General features: G+C 38.8%; 1 non-coding gene across 1 annotated transcript; it reads right to left on the reverse strand.

The window, feature by feature from the left end:
* Positions 1-4,617: 4,617 nt before the first annotated feature.
* Positions 4,618-4,725, reverse strand: LOC112787524 (small nucleolar RNA R71). Its single transcript, XR_003194933.1, has one exon. It is a non-coding gene; the product is annotated as a small nucleolar RNA R71 (small nucleolar RNA).
* Between the last annotated feature and the right edge of the window lie 5,081 nt (positions 4,726-9,806).

Here is a 9,806-nt window from a genome sequence, read left to right on the forward strand (position 1 = left end):
GAATTTTGACTCAAACTCACTTTGTTTGTTCATCATTCTCAGCTGCCATTCCTCTTGCTCTTGTTGGTTTTTCATGTACTGTTAATGGTATTCCTCTTGCCTTTCTTGAATTCTCATGTACTGTTTTGATAATCTTCCAATTGCTTCCTGCATCTGAGTCATATCCAGAGTGTTATGTGGTGGAATGTGTTGCTGTTCCTCTTCCTCTTGTGGCTCTTCTTCCTCCATTGGTTCATTTCTTTGCCTTCTTCTTGGTAGTTGATGAGCGGATAATTTATACGCTTTTTGACATTGTTTTTAGTATGTTTTTAGTAGGATCTAGTTACTTTTAGGGATGTTTTTAATAGATTTTGTGTTAAATTCACATTTCTGGACTTTACTATGAGTTTGTGTGTTTTTCTGTGATTTCAGGTATTTTCTGGCTGAAATTGAGGGACTTGAGCAGAAATCAGATTCAGAGGTTGAAAAAGGACTGCTGATGATGTTGGATTCTGACCTCCCTGCACTCAAAGTGGATTTTCTGGAGCTACAGAACTCGAAATGGCGCGCTTCCAATTGCATTGGAAAGTAGACATCCAGAGCTTTCCAGAAATATATAATAGTCCATACTTTGGCCAAGAATTGACGACGTAAACTGGCGTTCAACGCCAGGCTTCTGCCCAAATCTGGCGTCCAGCGCCAGAAAAGGATCCAAAACCAGAGTTGAACGCCCAAACTGGCACAGAAACTGGCGTTCAACTCCACAAATGGCCTCTGCACGTGTAACACTCAAGCCCAAGCCCAAGCACACACCAAGTGGGCCCCGGAAGTGGATTTATGCATCAATTACTTACTCATGTAAACCCTAGTAGCTAGTTTATTCTAAATAGGACCTTTTACTATTGTATTAGGCATCTTTTGATCATCTTAGGATCTTAGGATTATCTTTGAACGCATTGTTCTTAGATCAAGGGGGCTGGCCATCTCGGCCATGCCTGGACCTTCACTTATGTATTTTCAACGGTAGAGTTTCTACACTCCATAGATTAAGGTGTGGAGCTCTGCTGTTCCTCAAAGATTAATGCAAAGTACTACTGTTTTCTATTCAATTCTTCTTATTTCGCTTCTAAGATATCCATTCACACCCAAGAACGTGATGAAGGTGATGATTATGTGTGACGCTCATCATCCTTCTCCCTTATGAACACGTGCCTGACAAACACTTCTGTTCTACATGAATTAAGCTAGAATGAGTATCTCTTAGATCTCCTAACCAGAATCTTCGTGGCGTAAGCTAGAATGATGGCGGCATTCAAGAGAATCCGGAAGGTCTAAACCTTGTCTGTGGTATTCCGAGTAGGATTCAATGACTGAATGACTGTGACGAGCTCCGAACTCGCGATTGCAGGGCGTTAGTGACAGACGCAAAAGGATAGTAAATCCTATTCCAGCATGATCGAGAACCGACAGATGAATAGCCGTGCCGTGACAGGGTGCGTGAGCATATTATTCACTGAGAGGATAAGATGAAGCCATTGACAAGGGTGATGCCTCCAGACGATTAGCCGTGCCGTGACAGGGCATTGGATCATTTTCCCGAGAGATGACCGAAAGTAGCCATTGACGGTGGTGATGTATCACATAAAGCCAGCCATGGAAAGGAGTAAGACTGATTGGATGAAGATAGCAGGAAAGCAGAGGTTCAGAGGAACGAAAAGCATCTCCATTCGCTTATCTGAAATTCCTGCCAATGAATCTACATAAGTATCTCTATCCCTTTTATTGTTTATTTTAATCTAATAAAGTATCATGTTTAAATCCGCCTGACTGAGATTTGCAAGGTGACCATAGCTTGCTTCAAGCCAACAATCTCTGTGGGATCGACCCTTACTCACGTAAGGTTTATTACTTGGACGACCCAGTACACTTGCTGGTTAGTTGAACGGAGTTGTGTCCACACATAGTAAAGAGCCATAATAATGATTCCATACAATAACAAAGAGTACTACATTAATGTGATCACAATTTCGTGCACCAAGTTTTTGGCGCCGTTGCCGGGGATTGTTTGAGTTTGGACAACTGACGGTTCATCTTGTTGCTCAGATTAGGTAATTTTATTTTTATTTTCTTTTCAAAAATTTTTCAAAAATATTTCTAAAATTTTCTCATCTATTTTTGAAAAAAAAATAAAAAAGGTTTTCAAAAATAAATTATTCTATGGCTTCAAAATTTTTAAGAATGAATTCTAGTGTTTCATGAAATATGTTGAATCATATCTGGCTGTAAAGCCATACCCAAACTACTTTGGGATTGGTATTCAACTAATCACTCCAGCCCATGTAATTATATGTTGCATCCTGGCTGGCTGTAAAGCCATGTCTAAATTCATTTGGACTGAGGCTTGCAATTGGTTATCAAGAGCAAGCTAGTTGGAGCTAATCCACCTGCTACTGTTCCTGATCTACCCGCTGTTGATCCATGATCACCTGCTGAAGCTTGGCTGGCCATAGGCCATGTCTAGTGTTTTGGACTGGAGCTTTCTTTGAAAGCTTGGCTGGCTAGTGAGCCATGTCTAATTCCTGGACTGAAGCTTTAAGACTAACATGGCAAGATTCCTGGAATTCATATTAAAAATTTTGGAATCCTTATTTTTCTTTCCTTCTAAATAATTTTCGAGAAATATAAAATAAAAATCCAAAAAAATTAGAAAATCATAAAAATCAAAAATATTTTCTGTTTCTTGTTTGAGTCTTGAGTCACATTATAAGTTTGGTGTCACTTGCATGTGCATCTTGCATTTTTCGAAAATTTCATGCATTCATAGTGTTCTTCATGATCTTCAAGTTGTTCTTGGTAAGTCTTCTTGTTTGATCTTGATGATTTTTTGTTTTGTGTCTTTTCATGTTTATCATATGCATTCTTGAATTCTTAGTGCGTAAGCATCAAAGAATTCTAAGTTTGGTGTCTTGCATGTTTTCTTTGCATTAAAAATTTTTCAAAAATATGTTCTTGATGTTCATCATGACATTCAAAGTGTTCTTGGTGTTCATCTTGACATTCATATCATTCATGCATGCATTCATTATTTTGATCTAAAAATTTCATGCATTGCATAATTTTCATGTTTTTCATAAAAATTTCAAAAATAAAAAAAAAATATCTTTCCCTTTTTCTCTCATCAAATTCGAAAATTTGGATTGATTTTTTTCAAAACTTTTAAAATCAAGTTGTTTCTTATGAGTCAAATCAAATTTTCAATTTGAAAATCTTATCTTTTTCAAAATCTTTTTCAAAAATCAAATCTTTTTCAAAATTCTTAGTTATTTTCGAAAATTCCAAAAATATTTTTCAAAAATCTTTTTCTTATTTTTATATAAAATTTTTGAAAATAACTAATCAATTAATGTTTTGATTCAAAAATTTGAAGTTTGTTACTTGCTTGTTAAGAAAGATTCAAACTTTAAGTTCTAGAATCATATCTTGTGATTTCTTATGACTCAAGTCATTAATTGTGATTTTAAAAATCAAATCTTTTTCAAAAACTAATTTCTATCATATCTTTTCAAAAATATCTTCTTATCTTATCTTTTTCAAAAATATCTTTTCAAAATATCTTTCCTAACCTCCTAACTACTTATCTTTTCAAAATTGGTTTTCAAAATTTGTTTCAACTAACTAACTAACTTTTTGTTTGTTTCTTAACTTTTTCAAAACCACCTAACTAACTCCCTCTCTCTCTAAATTTTCGAAAATATCTCCCCCTTTTTCAAAAATTTCTTTTTAATTAACTAATTATTTTTATTTTTATTTTTATTTCAAAAAAAAAATTTCAAAAAATACTAACAAATTTTCAAAAACAATTTTCAAAAATCACTAACTCTTTTTCAAAATAATTTTCGAAAATTATCCCTCCCCCATCCTATTCTATTTATTCATTCATATCCTAACATCTCATCTCACATTCCAATCCTCACAGTTGTGTTTCTTCCTTTACATCACATCCTTTATCTCCCCCTCTTCTTCTACTTACAAAGGGATCCCTATACTGTGGTATAAAGGATCTCTATTATTATTATCATTTTTCTGGCCATTCTTCCTTGTCATATGAGCAGGAGCAAGGATAAGAACATTCTTGTGGAAGCAGATCCAGAACCTGAAAGAACTCTGAAGAGAAAATTAAGAGAAGCTAAAATACAACAATCCAGAGATAACCTTTCAGAAATTTTCGAACAGGCAGAGGAGATGGCAGCCGAAAATAATAATAATACAAGGAGGATGCTTGGTGACTTTACTGCACCTAATTCCAATTTACATGGAAGAAGCATCTCCATTCCTGCCATTGGAGCAAACAACTTTGAGCTGAAACCTCAATTAGTTTCTCTAATGCAGCAGAACTGCAAGTTTCATGGACTTCCATCTGAAGATCCTTTTCAGTTCTTAACTGAATTCTTGCAGATATGTGATACTGTTAAAACTAATGGAATAGATCCTGAAGTCTACAGGCTCATGCTTTTCCCTTTTGCTATAAGAGACAGAGCTAGATTATGGTTGGATTCTCAACCCAAAGACAGCCTGAACTCTTGGGATAAGCTGGTCACGGCTTTCTTAGCCAAGTACTTTCCTCCTCAAAAGCTGAGCAAGCTTAGAGCTGATGTCCAAACCTTCAGACAGAAAGAAGGTGAATCCCTCTATGAAGCTTGGGAAAGATACAAACAGTTGACCAAAAAGTGTCCTTCTGACATGCTTTCAGAATGGACCATCCTGGATATATTCTATGATGGTTTATCTGAGCTATCAAAGATGTCACTGGACACCTCTGCAGGTGGATCCATTCACCTAAAGAAAACGCCTGCAGAAGCTCAAGAACTCATTGACATGGTTGCTAATAACCAGTTCATGTACACTTCTGAAAGGAATCCTGTGAGTAATGGGACGCCTATGAAGAAGGGAGTTCTTGAGGTTGATACTCTGAATGCCATATTGGCTCAGAACAAAATATTGACTCAGCAAGTCAATATGATTTCTCAGAGTCTGCATGGAATGCAAGTTGCATCCAACAGTACTCAAGAGGCACCTTCTGAAGAAGAAGCCTATGATCCTGAGAACCCTGCAATAGCAGAGGTAAATTACTTAGGTGAACCTTATGGAAACACCTATAACTCAACATGGAGAAATCATCCAAATTTCTCATGGAAGGATCAAAAGCCTCAACAAGGCTTTAATAATGGTGGAAGAAACAGGTTTAGCAATAGCAAGCCTTTTCCATCATCAACTCAGAAACAGACAGAGAACTCTGAACAAAATGCTTCTAATTTAGCAAATCTAGTCTCTGATCTATCTAAGGCCACTGTAAGTTTCATGAATGAAACAAGGTCTTCCATTAGAAATCTGGAAGCACAAGTAGGCCAGCTGAGTAAAAGGATCACTGAAATCCCTCCTAGTACTCTCCCAAGCAATACAGAAGAGAACCCAAAAGGAGAGTGCAAGGCCATTGACATAAGCGCCATGGCCGAACCTGTGAGGAGAGGAGAGGACGTGAATCCCAAGGAGGAAGACCTCCTGGGATGTCCAGTGATCAATAAGGAGCTTCCCTCTGAGGAATCAAAGGACTCTGAGACTCATCTAGAGACTATAGAGATCCCATTGAACCTCCTTATGCCCTTCATGAGCTCGGATGAGTATTCCTCTTCTGAAGAGAATGAGGATGTCACTGAAGAGCAAACTGCCAAGTTTCTTGGTGCAATCATGAAGCTGAATGCCAAATTGTTTGGCATTGATGCTTGAGAAGTTGAACCTCCCTTGTTCATCAATGAACTAAGTGATCTGGATCAACTGACATTGCCTCAGAAGAGACAGGATCCTGGAAAGTTCATAATACCCTGTACCATAGGCACCATGATCTTTAAGGCTCTATGTGATCTTGGTTCAGGAATAAACCTCATGCCCCTCTCTGTAATAGAGAAACTGGGAATCTATGGGGTGCAAGCTGCTAAAATCTCACTAGAGATGGCAGACAGCTCAAGAAGACAGGCTTATGGACAAGTAGAAGATGTATTAGTAAAGGTTGAGGGCCTTTACATACCTACTGATTTCATAGTCCTGGATACTGGAAAGGAAGAGGATGAATCCATCATCCTAGGAAGACCTTTCCTGGCCACAGCAAGAGCTGTGATTGATGTTGACAGAGGTGAAATAGTCCTTCAATGGAATGAGAACTCCCTTGTATTCAAAACTCAAGGATCTCCCTCTGCAACCATGGAGAGGAAGCAGGAAAAGCTTCTCTCAAAGCAGAGTCAACCAGAGCCCCCACAGTCAAACTCTAAGTTTGGTGTTGGAGAGTCTCAACAAAGCTCTGCACATCTGTGAGGCTCCATGAGAGCCCACTGTCAAGCTATTGACATTAAAGAAGCGCTTGTTGGGAGGCAACCCAATGTTTATCTAATTCTTATTTTTATTGTTTTTCATGTTTTCTTAGGTTCATGATCATGTGGAGTCACAAAATAAACAAAAAATTCAAAAACGGAATCAAAAACAGCAGAAGAAAAATCACACCCTGGAGGAGCATCTGTCTGGCGTTCAAACGCCAGAACAGAGCATAGTTCTGGCGCTGAACGCCCAGAATGGGAGCATCCTGGCGCTGAACGCCCAGAACAAGCATGGTTCTGGCGTTCAACGCAAGAAATGGCAGCAAAGGGGCGTTGAACGCCCAAAATGGGCACCAACCTGGCGCTGAACGCCCAGAGTTGTGTGCAAGGGCATTTTGCATGCCTAAATTGGTGCAGGGATGTAAATGCCTTGACACCCCAAGATCTGTGGACCCCACAGGATCCCCACCTACCTTCACTCACTCTCTTCTCTCTTCTCAATCATCCTCTATTTCCAATAAACACTCATCCCTTCTGTCTTCAATTTACCACTCACACCCATACAACCACTACCTTCAAAATTCAACATCTCTCTCTCACCCAATCCCACCCTTATGGCCGAACACACACTCCCATCCATCTCCTCCATATCTTCTTCTTATTCTTCAGTCTTTCTTCTTTTGCTCGAGGGCGAGCAACATTCTAAGTTTGGTGTGGTAAAAGCATAGCTTTTTTGTTTTTTTTCCATAACCATTGATGGCACCTAAGGCCAGAGAAACCTCTAGAAAGAGGAAAGGGAAGACAAAAGCTTCCATCAAGGGTCTATAGCTCAGTGGTAGAATATTTGACTGCAAATCAAGAGATCCCTGAGATACCTCAGGGGATACATTTTCTTCCACACAATTATTGGAAGCAACTAAGGGTGGAACATCAAGAGCACTCCATCATCCTTCATGAAATCAGAGAAGATCTAAAAGCAATGAAGGAGGAGCAGCAAAGACAAGGAAGAGACATAGAAGAGCTCAAGGACATCACTAAGGTGGATTCATTCCTTGTCCTTACTTTCTCTGTTTTTCATTTTCTATGTTATGTGCTTATATATGTTTGTGTCTTCATTACATGATCATTAGTAGTTAGTAACTCTGTCTTAAAGTTATAAATATCCTATGAATCCATCACCTCTCTTAAATGAAAAATGTTTTAATCCAAAAGAACAAGAAGTACATGAGTTTCGAATTTATCCTTGAACTTAGTTTAATTATATTGATGTGGTCACAATGCTTCTTGTTTTCTGAATGAATGCTTGAACAGTGCATATGTCTTTTGAAGTTGTTGTTTAAGAATGTTAAATATGTTGGCTCTTGAAAGAATGATGACTAGGAGACATGTTATTTGATAATCTAAAAAATAATAAAAATGATTCTTGAAGCAAGAAAAAGCAGCAAAGAACAAAGCTTGCAGAAAAAAAAAAGGCAAAAAAAAAAATAGAAAAAAAAATATAGAAAGAAAAAGAAAAAGCAAGCAGAAAAAGCCAATAACCCTTAAAACCAAAAGGCAAGGGCAAATAAAAAGGATCCCAAGGCTTTGAGCATCAGTGGATAGGAGGGCCTAAAGGAATAAAATCCTGGTCTAAGCGGCTAAACCAAGATGTCCCTAACCATGTGCTTGTGGCGTGTAGGTGTCAAGTGAAAACTTGAGACTGAGCGGTTAAAGTCAAGGTCCAAAGAAAAAAAACAAAGAGTGTGCTTAAGAACCATGGACACCTCTAATTGGGGACTCCAGCAAAGCTGAGTCACAATCTGAAAAGGTTCACCCAATTATGTGTCTGTGGCATTTATGTATCCGGTGGTAATACTGGAAAACAAAGTGCTTAGGGCCACGGCCAAGACTCATAAAAAAGCTGTGTTCAAGAATCATCATACTGAACTAAGAGAGTCAATAACACTATTCGAAATCTGAAGTCCCTATAGATGCCAATCATTCTGGACCTCAATGGATAAAGTGAGATGCCAAAACTATTCAAGAGGCAAAAAGCTATAAGTCCCGCTCATATGATTAAAGCTCTGTTTCATTGATAGTTTGGAATTTATAGTATATTCTATTCTTTTTATCCTATTTTGATTTTCAGTTGCTTGGGGACAAGCAACAATTTAAGTTTGGTGTTGTGATGAGCGGATAATTTATACGCTTTTTGACATTGTTTTTAGTATGTTTTTAGTAGGATCTAGTTACTTTTAGGGATGTTTTTAATAGATTTTGTGTTAAATTCACATTTTTGGACTTTACTATGAGTTTGTGTTTTTCTGTGATTTCAGGTATTTTCTGGCTGAAATTGAGGGACTTGAGCAGAAATCAGATTCAGAGGTTGAAAAAGGACTGCTGATGCTGTTGGATTCTGACCTCCCTGCACTCAAAGTGGATTTTCTGGAGCTACAGAACTCGAAATGGCGCGCTTCCAATTGCGTTGGAAAGTAGACATCCAGGGCTTTCCAGCAATATATAATAGTCCATACTTTGGCCAAGAATTGACGACGTAAACTGGCGTTCAACGCCAGGCTTCTGCCCAAATCTGGCGTCCAGCGCCAGAAAAGGATCCAAAACCAGAGTTGAACGCCCAAACTGGCACAGAAACTGGCGTTCAACTCCACAAATGGCCTCTGCACGTGTAACACTCAAGCCCAAGCCCAAGCACACACCAAGTGGGCCCCGGAAGTGGATTTATGCATCAATTACTTACTCATGTAAACCCTAGTAGCTAGTTTATTATAAATAGGACCTTTTACTATTGTATTAGGCATCTTTTGATCATCTTAGGATCTTAGGATCATCTTTGAACGCATTGTTCTTAGATCAAGGGGGCTGGCCATCTCGGCCATGCCTGGACCTTCACTTATGTATTTTCAACGGTAGAGTTTCTACACTCCATAGATTAAGGTGTGGAGCTCTGCTGTTCCTCAAAGATTAATGCAAAGTACTACTGTTTTCTATTCAATTCTTCTTATTTCGCTTCTAAGATATCCATTCGCACCCAAGAACGTGATGAAGGTGATGATTATGTGTGACGCTCATCATCCTTCTCCCTTATGAACGCGTGCCTGACAAACACTTCCGTTCTACATGAATTAAGCTAGAATGAGTATCTCTTAGATCTCCTAACCAGAATCTTCGTGGCGTAAGCTAGAATGATGGCGGCATTCAAGAGAATCCGGAAGGTCTAAACCTTGTCTGTGGTATTCCGAGTAGGATTCAATGACTGAATGACTGTGACGAGCTCCGAACTCGCGATTGCAGGGCGTTAGTGACAGATGCAAAAGGATAGTAAATCCTATTCCAGCATGATCGAGAACCGACAGATGAATAGCCGTGCCGTGACAGGGTGCGTGAGCATATTATTCACTGAGAGGATAAGATGAAGCCATTGACAAGGGTGATGCCTCCAGACGATTAGCCGTGCCGTGACAG

This window comes from Arachis hypogaea, chromosome 20, assembly GCF_003086295.3.
Source record: "Arachis hypogaea cultivar Tifrunner chromosome 20, arahy.Tifrunner.gnm2.J5K5, whole genome shotgun sequence".
Lineage (NCBI taxonomy): Eukaryota > Viridiplantae > Streptophyta > Magnoliopsida > Fabales > Fabaceae > Arachis > Arachis hypogaea.